A 13,696-nucleotide genomic window follows, 5' to 3' on the forward strand; every position below is an offset into this window, starting at 1 on the left:
AGTGTGCAAGAGATGAATAGGATAGTTCATATATAAATACATTCATCAAGCAACATATTTTTCAACATACAGTTCCACTGATGGAATTAAATCTTAATATAATGCACACCATTATTTTATATTTATAACATTTGTCCCCCATCTATAGTCTATTTCTCAAAATATACTTAATGTCTTTTGCCAATAAGTATTGATGCCCATATATCGATCCTCCTAGAGCCTATACAACCCACTATCTCAAGCTATGTCGCAGTTGCGAATTGAACAGTCACAAGGAAATACATGCACTTACTAATCATAAGATTGTCATCATCTTCACCCTAAGGTACTGAGTATAACCCAAATATTTTCTCAACATCCACACTCGATGACTTGTTTCTGAAATGACGTCCTAAGGGAATGTATAAAATACGAGACATTGGTAATGGCACCTTCCTACTTTCTAGCTAGTCAATTAATTCCACACAAGCGGCGCATATCGGCACCCTTTATTCATATTTGTGTGGCTCATAAACAATGTCATGGAACCAACTAGAAAAGTCTATATAATCCTGCTTCATTGATTGTAGTACTTTATTTATGTAATTAACAGTATATCAGTCATTTATAAGGGGGCAGCCTGGTCAGAACGGCTTAAAACACATTACGACATCTTGTCAGCTCTAACCATTAAACAGTGACATACCTTACTTGGTATAGCCGTATAGTCCGTAGCTCTGGTGGTTAATAGCTAATCATACGTTGCCATATTTGTGTGTTGCAAATTTAAAACAATAAAGAAATTTAAACCATAAACAGTGACATACCCACACGGTCCCACTCTATTATCTTCAACCTTTTAATTATTATTTTAGGAGGTGCATACATCCTGTCCCAAAACATATACCACGTGTTGCGGAAGAAAGCTATCTTAGACTACATCACCACATGTACATTTTTAGCTGTTGGTGAAAAATAGACTATTTGCCAGCACTTACTAATCGCGAAAATGTCGAAAACGCCGAGTAGAAGCTCTGATCAGTTAGATACAGGGAATGTCCCTCCTAATTCTTTTGCGTTACGAAATACACGGAACGACAAGACGGTCCATTCATAATGTTCTAAATACAAAAGCACATAGTGTCACGCGTTAAAATGCCGCAAAACATAATATTTGTAAAACTGCTGTAAAGAAAATTCACATAACAGCAGAGTAAAATGTATGTCTCATATCTATGTATTCACTCTTACAGAGGGTGAGCCCCGAAACGCAGCTGCACCTGGTGCAAATGTCGTGTTGCCGCTGAAAGAAGCCTTGATAACACTTAGCAAAGATACACGGCGAAATTACGTGTCCCAGCTATCGATTCATCTTGTCAAAATAGTGAACCGGAATATATCAGCGTAGAACTATCCTGGCCATATATAGCGGCACCTAGCAGTCATTCACATGATTATATCTAAATGCATTCATGAAGGAGTGTTCCGACTATCTTTAACGGCATTTGTAAATCATTAACCCCAGGTATATCGAAACGACCATCCTATCGTATAATATCTAAAAAGAACCATTGTTTAAACTAGCCAACTTGGTACTCACCGAGGCGGTTGTAGCCCTCCAAAGTAACATCGATCTTCCGGTCGCACACGTACGAGTGACTCCCTTCTCACCATGTTTATATACTCCAAAACGTATCTTTTACACCTGTGAAACTCCCGCGGCACACCATTGATGATGTGGTCCACGCAGAGCGGCAGTCGCCATCTTTTGGGATATTATGCATTTGTTAATTAAAATATGATGCTATTCATTAGTGAATATATATATAAATGTATCCTAATTAAAAGTGTAAATTATTTTGATCCATGTCACGACCACATATGTTGATTATTTATCCACCTAATTAGTCAATATAATGCGCGTCACATTAGTGAGTCCTAATGTCATTGTATATATAATCGGGCGCCATATTTAGATGTATTAAAATATAGACGTCATATTTAAATATGTTATAATGTCTATTTCCACATATAATCTCATAATTCTATGGCAGGACAGGAGGTTCACATTATGCTTTCTCTATTTCTTTACTACCAACAGCAGCCAATAGGAACATAGTAAAGAAAAAAGCAGACTACAAATCCCATGAGCCCTTAGGCAACCATAGAGACTACATACTATATAAGCAACCATAGAGGACAACACTTCCTCTTTCTTTGCTGCTTCGCAGCCAGTTAAGTGCTTTTCTACATTCCTTGTTACTACTTGCATGTTTCTTGCTAATTGCATTGTTGTTTTGCTACCGTTCGTATACGCCGCTTTTAGCTGCATGCCTTACTTGTTGCCGCTTTGCCGTGTGCTTGTAGCGCTGCCGCTGGCGTTTTCAGGTTGCCAAAACATTGTTTTTTCCTGTTTCCCTTGAGAGCGCGTGTCGCCTCTCTTGACATTCGGGCGCTTCGTGCCGTGTCTCGTTATTTGTGGAGCGGGACCGGGGCTCGGGGACTCGCGCGCGTGTGTCGCGCGTTGCTCCTCTTCCGGGGTTTCAGGCGCGCCACCGCGCATGCGCGCTGGCATTTGTTTATGCTCCGTGTGACAGGGAGCCCGGACACGCTGCGAGGTGGCGTTTTCTTGTTGTGCCTCTGCCCACTGCCTGCCGGAGAGCCCCTCCTGACGCCCTCTACCTCACGAAAGGGTTTTGGGCTGGATAATTTATAGAGGCGTTGCCTAGGGTGTCTTTTTACGCAAGCCTGTCCCTCCACATTCAAATTTGTTGTTTTTTGGTCGAGTAATTGCTCTACCTCTTTGGCTTGCGTGGGGCTGTCACCCCCCCCCCCTGACAGGGTTGCTTGGTTACACCTTGACCTTTGCTTGTTAATACTTTAGTGGGCATATATATATATATATATATATATATATATATATATATATATATATATATATATATATATATTTGTGTATATATTTTCCTCAGTGGTGTGCACTGTACTTTCTACGCCATGGCTGATTATGTCGACACTGAGGAGTATTATTACGAGGAGGAGCCTGAGGAGTCGTTTGAGTACGATTTGGTCGATGCCCTTGACCAAGGGGTCCAACATTCAGTCAATACCGCGCTACTCCGCGCTATTGGACCGTTGAAGCGCCATTTGACCTACTATGCCCAGCAACAGGGCTGGATTCCGTCCTCTGCTTCCAAACACTCCTCTAAGTCGCCCAAGAATCCTCATAGATCAGACTTTGTGAGACTAGCAAAGTCTTTGTCTGCCCCTACTGTAGTTAGTCACTCCCATCCTCCTCCCCCGGACCGGAGGATACCTCCTCTTCTTATTCTTCAGGTCCTTCTGGTCCCCCTCCTGCTAAGAAATCTCGCAAAGAACATTTTGTTAAAGCCACCTCCCATCCACCGGTCCTGACCTTTGAGCCTACTGATATCATACACCCCAATTCCAAAACTTGGTGCCCTGCTCCAGAGGTTGCTGATTACATCCAAGCACACATCCGTGATTCTTTCGATCAAGAGGTGCGTTCTCGGTTACGCTCCGAGTGCCCTCGCCCGGAGTTGGCAGATAAGTTGGCTGACACTCGGGAGGTCAATCCAACAATTTTGACCTACCTTAAAAAATTTACTAAGGATCCAAAAAAGGGGATTGATCGCTCTTGGCGCCTGTGTCAGGACAAGTTGCTGGATCTTCTTGGCCCCCTGACGAAGATCCTGGATTTGGGTTATCAGGCCCAGGGGTCGGCGTCTGGCATTGACCCCGATGAAGTTATTGGTTGGGCCCAACGGGCTGTCTGTCTACTGGGGAATGCGAACTGTGCCCTATCCACCGAAGGTAGACGTTCCATCTTGTTGAAAATGGATCCAAGGTTGTCGGAACTTGCAACGTCTGAGTCAGGTCCCCTGGCTCAAGGTCTCCTGTTTGGTCAACCATTTTTAAAGGAGTTGACGAAGTTCGTGGTGACCTTTAGTGGCCTTGACAAGGCGCAATCTTCATTGCGCAGGGCGTTCCGCCCGGTTTATGCCAGGGCGGGACGATCTGGGGCACGTTCGTTCGGCCGAGGTTCTGGTCAGCAACGTGGCCAACAGTCCCACCAGGGTGGAGGCGGACAACGTCAGCAACAACAACAATCTTCCTATTCCGGTTCCAAGACGACCTTCTACACCTCCCGTAAAGGTCGTGGTCAAGGCAACAAGGGAGGCTACGGTGGAAACCAAGGAGGTCGACAAGATTTCTCCTCTACAGGTGAGCTTGATTCCTTACGACAGTGTTGTTCTGGGGGGCAGGGTGCAATTTTTTCTAGAGAATTGGCGCACGATCTCCAACGATGCATGGATCTTGCAGACAGTTCAGGGGTTCCACATCGAATTTTATCACCCTCCCCTTCAAGGTCCCGTCCCTTCTCCCCTTGTTTTTTCCCAACGAGATCGAGAGGTGATCTCCAAGGAAATCGATTCTCTTCTACTCAAAGGGGCCATTGTGCGGACGTCCCTGCATCCACAGGGGATCGTCAGCAATGTGTTTCTGGTGGAGGAGAAAGAGGGAGGTTCTCGCCTTGTGCTCAATCTCAAGGAGTTCAAAAACGGGGTGGTCTATCGCCACTTCAAGATGGAGGGCATCCATCTTCTCAGGGATCTTCTTCGCAAGGGTGACAGGATGGTTCGCCTGGATTTGAAGGACGCTTACTAGTCCGTTCCTATCTTTCCGCCTCATCGCCGCTTTCTTCAGTTCCACTGGTCGGGGGAGTGGTTCGAGTACACGGTTCTCCCGTTCGGCCTATCGTCCGCTCCATGGTGCTTCACGAAGCTCCTGAGACCAGTTATGGAATCGCTGCGAGCGTGCGGGGTGCGGCTGATCGTCTATCTAGACAGCATTCTTTTGATGGCTCGGTGCCCGCTGCAACTACGTTCCCATTTATCGTGGACTATCGATCTGCTCCAGTCTCTCGGATTTCTAGTGAATCCTCAAAAGTCTCAATTACATCCCACTCAGTCGATAGAGTTTCTGGGTTTCCTTGTGGACTCGATATCTTGCCAGCTTCTCTTGCCTGCCCAGAAGGTCAGGTCTATCAAGAGGGAATTGAAGTTACTGTTGTCCGCACCGAACGTATCTTTGCGGTCGATCGCTCGGATTGTCGGACTATTGGCCTCTTCCGTTCAGGCGATCTTCCCAGGTCCCCTACATTATCGGGCCCTGCAACGTCTCAAGATCCGACACTTGCAGAAGGGTCTTCGTTATTCAGACCTTGTTCCTCTGTCACAGGACGCGAAGTCAGAGATGCTGTGGTGGCTCCATCACATGGAAGCTTGGAACGGGAAGGCCCTGTTAGGTTCGACTCCGGATTTGGTGTTGGAATCGGATGCGAGTCTGTGGGGCTGGGGAGCCCGTTGCGGAGACGTGACGACGGGCGGCCGTTGGTCTCAGGACAAACTAGCCCTTCACATCAACTGCCTGGAGCTTCTGGCGGGATCGTTTGCGATCCGCAGCCTTGCTCCTCAAGCCACCAGCTGTTGCATTTTGCTCCACATGGACAACATCTCAGCGGTGCGGTATGTGAACAAACTGGGGGGAACACGGTCAAGACTGTTAGCAGAGATTGTGAAGGATTTCTGGCATTTCTGCCATCAGAGGAAGATCACTCTTATTGCAGAGTATCTCCCAGGTCACCAGAATCAAGTGGCCGACTGGAACTCTCGCCATCTGCTGGACTTCAGCGACTGGCGGCTTCACCCCCGTGTCTTTCGGAATCTGTCTCGCCTTTGGGGTCGACCTTGGATCGATCTCTTCGCCTCTCGCCTCAATGCTCAACTGCCCAGGTTTTACAGCTGGCGTCCGGATCCGGAGGCTCTTGCCACGGATGCCTTTCTCCAGACTTGGCCTCCTCAGCTTTGCTATGCTTTTCCCCCGTTCGCAATGATCCTGCGAGTCTTGGCCAGAACGAAACAGTTTCAATCGGAGATCATTCTGATAGCTCCTCTTTGGAGGGCTCAAGCGTGGTTTCCGGACCTTCTGGAAATGAGTTGCTCGACTCCGTTCCTGCTTCCAACGAAGTGGAACCTGCTGTTGGATCCTCTGCTCCATCCACATCCTCTAATTCTGTCGGGCCAGCTCCGTCTGGTGGCGTGGCGTCTTTTGGGGAACGCTGGAAAGTCCCTGGCTTATCTGGAGACGCTGAGAGAATTTTCAATGAAGCTTGGGCTCCCAACACACGCAAGCGTTATGCGTCAGCTTGGCGACGATGGTGTAATTGGTGTTCTGAATGAGACCTGGATCCCGCTTCAGCAGATGTCTCTTTAGTTGTTAATTTTCTTGCTTCCATCGCTTCTTCTGGTTCTGCTTACAGGACTGTCAATTCTTTTCGCTCCGCTCTCTCTGCGGGCCATGATTTTGTCGACGGGAAGCCTATTGGAGAACATCATCTAATCTCTAAATTGCTTTGTGGTGTTCGGATGGCTAAGCCGCCATGTCCGAAGTATGTAGCTCTTTGGGATATCTCCGTTGTCTTACGTTTTCTGGAAGCAGGGCCTCCCAACGCTTCTCTGTCTCGTAAGCAATTGTCTGCAAAATTGACCATGCTCTTATGCTTGGTATCTTGTAAGCGTATCTCGGATGTACGCGCGTTGGATCTCGCGGGCCGTTCTTTTTCCCCGGAAGGCGTTACCTTTACGGTTTCCAGACGTACAAAGACTAATCTGTCTACTGTCACTTATCCAGATTTTCCTCAGAACCCACAGTTATGTGTGGTCCGGTGCATAAAAGATTATGAGGTGAGTACTGCTCCTTTTCGTCAGGATTTGTCTGGACAGTTGTTGATTGCTTTGCAAAAGCCTTTTAAGCCTGTGGCACCAGCTACTCTTGCTCGTTGGGTGCGCTGGCTTATGTCTGAGGCAGGAATTGATGTCTCAATTTTTGGAGCTCATTCCGCGAGGGGTGCCATGGCCTCTAAGGCTTTCCATGTTGGTGTGAGTTTGCAGGACATTGTGAAGACGGCTGATTGGTCTTCTGATACTGTGTTTAAGAAGTATTATTTCAAACCCATTGTGGATATTGCCTCTGTTGTGGTTGACAAGCTTTGAACAAGCATAATCTGAGACTCCTGTCATGCCATAGAATTAAAAATTTGCAAACATTCGTGACAAGAATTTTCAATTCTATTAAGGACACGGAGGCGAGGATTATCCCACCCATTTGTATTCTACTGCATTGTTTATGTTGCATCTTTGCTGTGCTATGATCTGCAATGTTTCTTGCATTGATTTTTTCCCCACCCTATGTGATGCGACCTTCCAGGGTTTTTGGAGTTGTGTATTACGGCTCTGTTTTTTCTTTCAGGTTCGGACCAGAAATGATTCTCGTCGTGGTCTCTCCAGCAGTGTTTCCACCATTTGGGTCTTGGTTCTGCTGTGTTTCCTGATACGGCCTCTTCGCTCTTGGATGGTTACGTGTTTCCTGTTGGCCCCTTTTTTGCAGTTGCCTTCGGCTCTTCTCCTTCCAGATGGTCGGCGGTATTTTTTCCAATGACTTTGACTGTTTGCAATTTCCTGGACAAAGAAAGAGGAAGTATTGTCCTCTATGGTTGCTTATATAGTATGTAGTCTCTATGGTTGCCTAAGGGCTCATGGGATTTGTAGTCTGCTTTTTTCTTTACTATGTTCCTATTGGCTGCTGTTGGTAGTAAAGAAATAGAGAAAGCATAATCCTCGCCTCCGTGTCCTTAATAGAATTGAAAATTCTTGTCACGAATGTTTGCAAATTTTTTATTATACTTTCCCACAATGTCGTGACCATCTTCTATGATCGTACTTTCAATTAAAGTTAACAAACAGGTCCCCAACATAATTTCTGTTTGTCACGATGTTTGTATACAACTATACAATTAAAACCACTGTTTTTCCTATGCAATAAATAAATGCTTATTGTGGCATACCTCTCACTCCATACATAGTTACATTTTACAGATGTTGTCCGTCTAATTTTTTTAATACTCATATCTGAGAAAACTATTGCCAATTTATATTGAGCATTCCATACATCCGCTATTTTAGAGTGGTCTATATTTATATTCCATGTTTACAGGTTGTAATTGTAGCAACATCATTGACACACAGTGTCGTGTCAACACTATACGAGTCCAATCTTATGTCTACAATATTCTACAACATGTGTTAAGATGATATGTCCCACAGTACGAATACTAACCAGAGCTATGATTTGGCAGGTAAGCATTGCATATTTTTTCTCCTCTTTACAAGAAATTATGTAACATACAGTTAACCCCTTAAGTGCTGCCTCGGTGCATTGGCCAACGGCAGCACTACCTCCCCAGTGCTGCGCACGACCATTGGACGTCCATTCAGCACTAGTTCCAATGGACAGCGCAGCACTGGGGAGGGATGTTTAATAGCATCTATAAGGCTAAGCCCAGATGTTACTGCTCTCAATTGACAAATAAACAATGCATATTTATTGTTTTCCTCTTTATAAGAAATTATGTAACTCATTATTACAGTTGAGCCCATATGTTGCTGCTCTCAATCGGCAAATCCAATTTGCCTCAGACTGTATTAGTGAAGCGGTCCTGTGGCACCCTCTGACACCACTTTTTACATGATCTAATGCATGGAATGTTATTCCAGGCTGCTCTGGGTGTGTTTGTAATATATGTTGGGCCACTGGGGAGCGTTCATCTTTATTTTTGATATCTCTTACATGTTCCTGTATTCAAATTTTTAAACATCTGGTACTGCTCCCAACATAGATTCGCTCACATGCGCATCTCAACACATATACCAGATGTGTTGTGTTGCAGTTGATAAAGGAGAATATCCAATATTCTTTTGAGCAGTTATATTGGAAATTAGTACACTTTTTCACTCCGAATCGGCAAACACAGCATATATCAGAGGTGTGGAAACCTTGTGGTTTTTCAGGTAGCCAGGTTTGTGGGGTAATCTTAGGTTCACTGAAATGACTTGGGCATGACATATTTCGTAGCGTCTTTCCTTTCCGACAGACAACCTGTGGCTTGCTGGGGACAATTTTAGCTGGTAAGGAGTAAGATTGCAACAGATCCCAGTTTTTGCGTAATATGTTGTATATATGTCCGCTGTTCCTACTTTATTCTGTAACAAAGGAGACCTGATCTATGTATTTGTTATCCCTCTTGGCAGTCTTGGTCACAAGAGTTTCCTTCCTGCTTAGTCTCTTTACCTGGGTCTCACCCTTTTTGAGGCAGTTGTCAGAATAGCCACTTTTTCTAAAGTTTGTCTGAATTTCTTTGATAGATCTGTCAAAGTTCTCCTCTTGACTACAATTACGGCGAGCCCGTACCATCTCACCATAGGGTATTACCATGATGGTCGAGCGCGGATGGCAACTATCAGCATGCAACACACTGTTACATGCCCTAGATTTCTTGAACATGTCACATTGGATACTGTTCTCCTGAATGTACAATCTAAGATCCAAATACATGATTTCTTTTTTTGAGCTGCTGATGGTCATTTTCGCATTAAAGATGTTAATATTGAGATACATGAAGTACTGGGTTAGGGCCTCATCACTAAGCATGGGCTGCAAATTCGTTCCGCTTGCAGAATTTGCGGATTTTCCATGATTTCGCGATCCGCGAATCTCGCGAAATCGCAGTACGAATTTTCAGCCAAGCACTTACAGGGTTACAGCAACAGGTGCAAAAGTTGAAGCAAATTTTTGTAACCTTTTACAAAAGGGTTAAAAAGAAAGTAACTTCAACTTGGGCACTGGCTGCTGTAAGCCTGTAAGTGCGTCCTGGCGCCTCGTTGCCTACTTGCAACTATTCTCTGACCCTGCTCTGCCCCTTGAAGCAGGGTCAGAGAATAGTTACAAGTAGGCAATGAGGCGCCTGTCACGAAAATTAAACCTCAACAGGAAGCACTGACAGATATAAAAACAAGCATTTGTAATGCAATAGGTCTTGCATTAGGAAAGTTTGAGTTATTGGTCTTGTAAATTACAATTTTTTTTATTAATGTGTTGGTTTTGAAAATAGCTAAATTAGTAGCTTTGTCATTTACAATGCCAATAGTTATAACTTTCGCAAATGTGACACCTATAGCATTTAAAATGCAACATGTTTTGTATTTACGTGACTTAGATGTATTGATATTACAAATTAAAATGGCTTTTAATTTTTTTAAATAATTAATACTTAAATAAAAGTGCTTTTAATTTATAATGGCAATAGCTTAAACATTTGTAAATAACTTTTGTGAAGATTATGTTCAGTGTATTTTATTGTGACGAAAACCCAAGAACAGAAGTGAAATATTAACATCTTTTTGTGACATTTGTAATAAAGCTTGAAACATTGAGAGAACATATTTGAACCAGTTGTTGTTGAATGGTTGCGCAGATTGATGCTGGGGTGGCGCTGAGTGGTGCTGTGGTGGTGCTGAGTGGTGCTGTGTTGATGCTGAGTGGTGCTTTGGTGGTGCTGAGTGATACTGGGATGGTGCTGAGTGATGCTGGGGTGGTGCTGAGTGGTGCTGTGGTGGTGCTGAGTGATGCTTTGGTGGTGCTGAGTGATGCTATGGTGGTGCTGAGTGGTGATGTGGTGGTGCTGAGTGATAATGTGGTGGTGCTGAGTGATGCTGTGGTAGTGCTGAGTGATGCTGTGGTAGTGCTGAGTGATGCTGTGGTGGTTTTGAGTGGTGCTTTGGTGGTGCTGAGTGGTGCTGTGGTGGTGCTGAGTGATGCTGTGGTGGTGCTTATTGATGCTGTGGTGGTGCTGAGTGATAATGTGGTGGTGCTGAGTGATGCTGTGGTGGTGCTGAGTGGTCCTGAGTGATAATGTGGTGGTGCTGAGTGATGCTGGGGTAGCGCTGAGTGATGATGTGGTGATGCAGAGGGCAGAAAGGCACAACAAGCAGTCTAACAAAGGGCAGAAGGGCAGAAGAACAAGGAAAATGCTAGGGTAACAGAGGGCAGAAGGGCACAAAAAAACAGTCTAACAGGGGGCAGAAAGGCACAAAAACGAGTCTAACAGAGGGCAGAAGGGCACAAAAAATGAGTCTAACAGAGGGCAGAAGGGCAGAAAAATAAGGGAATAACAGAGGGCAGAAGGGCACAAAAAATGAGTCTAACAAAGGGAAGAAGGGCAGAAAAACAAGGGGAAAAGGAGTCTAACAGAGGGCAGAAGGGCACAAAAAATGAGTCTAATAGGGGGCAGAAGGGCAGAAAAACAAGGGTAAAACAAGTCTAACAGAGGGCAGAATGGCAGAAAAACTAGGGAAAAACAAGTCTAACAGAGGGCAGAAGGGCACAAAAAACGAGTCTAACAGGGGGCAGAATGAATCCCGCCCTGCGTGTTTGTCCACGAAGATGCCACCGTTTTTTTGCAATACCTCTACTCAACTGAAGTACTTTCTACTGTCTAATCAGTAAGTGCTCCCTTGTTGGCTAAATGTATAGAGGCAGATTTTCAATAAATGGTGCATCCCCAGGGATGCGCCAGTTATTGTGCGCCGCAGCTCCGCCACCCATGGTCCGCTGCATTTACAATGCGGTGCACCATGTGGCAAAAACGGCACAGATGCGTCACGCATCTGTGAAGTAAAAGCAGCTCATTGCTGGAGCTGCGTCGCAAGCACGACGCAGCTCCAGCAATGCTCTGGGGGGCCTATCTCCCCAATGCTGCATCACGTTTTGACGCAGCATTTCATTCAGCCACTTTTAGGAGGCGTTCCTGTGCAGGAACGCCCTCCCCTGCACTGGAATGCCTCCTGATGGCGCAGGGCTTTACAACGTGACGCATCTCTCACATGCGTCACGTTGTTAATACCCAGCACCATGGCGCATCTTTTGTGCTGCCGCTGCGTCACAAAAGTGATGTGAATGCGGCGCAAAAGAGGCGCAAGCGGCTTGTAAATCTGCCCCATTGTGCTTTTACTACACTATAGCTGCGTAAAGGGCCAGAAGATGTGTCTCCATTGACCATGTGTGCCTGTGCCTGTGTTACAGGCACACATGGTCACCGGAGACACATCTTCTGGCCCTTTACGCAGCTGCAGTGTAGTAAAAGCACTATACATTTACCCAATGAGGGAGCATTTACTGGGTTAGCCAGTAGAAAGTACTCCAGGGCAAATCGCAAAAAAATCTGCGATTTCGCTGGAAAGATTCGTGAGTTCATGGATTTTTTTTGTGATTTTGCGGGGAAACCCGCGAATTCGCAGAACGCGAATTTGCATATTTTGCCCATGCTTACTCATCACTCCTGTTCCATACTAACAGAATATCGTCAATATATCTGACGTAAAATAGTATGTATTCAATCCAATCCTGTGCTCCTGGGCCCCAGGCATGCTCCAACTCGTATATCCCCATGAACAGGTTGGTGTACGATGGAGCACAGTGCTTTGTAACTGCAGGAACCATTTTTCACCATGCATGAATGCATTCCGTGTTAGAATGAGACTTGCAATTTTCAACAGCATTTGTGTGTGTTCCAAGTGGCAAGCATTTCTCTTGTATAGGAAATGGGTGAGCGCACGTACTCCCAGATCCATTTCTGAACATGTGTATAAGATCTCCCCATCTATAGTTATGAATGTGAAGGCATCAGGTTCCCATTGTAGGTCTTCAAGTTTGCATAGCAGTTCTCTGCTATCCTTTATATAAGAGGGAAGATTCCTAACAAAAGGTTCGAGAAAAGTATCTACATTCTCCGCCAGATGATCCGTGGGCTTTCCATTCCCAGATATTATAGGTCGGCCTGGAGGGAATGCACCACCCTGATGTACTTTGGGGAGTATGTAGATACATGGCTGTCTTGAGTTCTGTGCTTGGAGGTATCTATATTCAGTATCAGAGATTTATCCCGACTCTTTTCAGTCAGCCAAGTGGGCATTGATGTTTCTCTCGAACTGTAATGTTGGATTAGAGTACAGATTTTTGTAGCAATATTCCTGATTTAATTGTCGAATAATCTCACCAGCATAGTCTATATAGTCCATCAGGATTATATTTCCTCCTTTATCCACTTCGCGGATGACTATGTTAGAATCTTCTTTCAAAGATTTTAGAAGCATTTTCTCCTTCTTAGTCAAATTAAACGTATGTTTACACCTACTCTGCGAGCTGTGTGTCTCCTCAAGCCAGTACAGATCTTGTGTGACCCTTTGTGCAAATTCATCTATTACAGAGTTAATGTAGGTAGCAGTCATAAATTTAGAAGCACATTTCAAACAACTGTCTATCGCCGTATCCTCCATAACGTCCTAATCACGAGCAAAGTCTGTCAAACTACCCATCCCTTCTTCATCATCTAAGGGTGCTATAATATGTGACACATGGATATCTGCAATGGTTAAATCAGTATTCTGAGCCATCCCCCTGGACACATTATGTGTAGACGGATGTTCTGCAAAGAACTGTTTTAATTTTAATTTGTGAACACATTTGTAAAGATCCAAATGTACATTTTCCAAAGTTGGTTTCTCATTTAAACAATCATTTAAGCCCTTACACAGGATTACATTAATTTTAACACTCAAAGTTCTTGAAGACCAACTAATGACATTCAAAGCATTTGTGTTAATCACCATATCTTCATTGCCCACTACGTGGTTCACAGTCTCCTCATTTACTTTGCTGTTCTTGCTTTTACCCTGGCCCGTGTGTTTTTTCCACCCCATCTTGTTCGCTTCCCTGATTTTTCTTTTTGTTTCCAAGACGG

At 44.7% G+C, this 13,696-nt stretch overlaps 1 pseudogene; it reads left to right on the forward strand.

The window, feature by feature from the left end:
- The first annotated feature begins 3,836 nt into the window (after positions 1-3,836).
- LOC147712312 (uncharacterized) lies at positions 3,837-7,055 on the forward strand (annotated as a pseudogene).
- The last annotated feature ends 6,641 nt before the right edge of the window (positions 7,056-13,696 follow it).

This window comes from Lissotriton vulgaris, chromosome 5 (assembly GCF_964263255.1).
Source record: "Lissotriton vulgaris chromosome 5, aLisVul1.2, whole genome shotgun sequence".
NCBI lineage: Eukaryota > Metazoa > Chordata > Amphibia > Caudata > Salamandridae > Lissotriton > Lissotriton vulgaris.